This window comes from Penaeus monodon, chromosome 27 (genome assembly GCF_015228065.2).
Source record: "Penaeus monodon isolate SGIC_2016 chromosome 27, NSTDA_Pmon_1, whole genome shotgun sequence".
NCBI classification, from domain to species: Eukaryota; Metazoa; Arthropoda; class Malacostraca; order Decapoda; family Penaeidae; genus Penaeus; species Penaeus monodon.
The window spans coordinates 5,999,203-5,999,468 of NC_051412.1; positions in this window are offsets into that span (position 1 = coordinate 5,999,203).

Consider the following 266-nt stretch of genomic DNA (forward strand, 5'->3'; position numbering starts at 1 on the left):
ACAACAGCGGTCTCTATCTTCCTGTTTGCAAGGTAAGCAGAAGGAATACTTAGTTATCTCTAAATATGACACAGAAAGCTCACCTCTAATTTCCAGACTGATTGAACTAATAATGTTAAATGTTTCCGGCATGTGTCACTTTTTTCGGAAGTGGGTATAATACTGTCACAATGCAAAAAAAAAATAAACTGTTATGTAACAAATACGTAACCTGACAATACAGCAATAGCACTTTTTTTTTTTTCAAATGAAGCAGGAAGTAATTT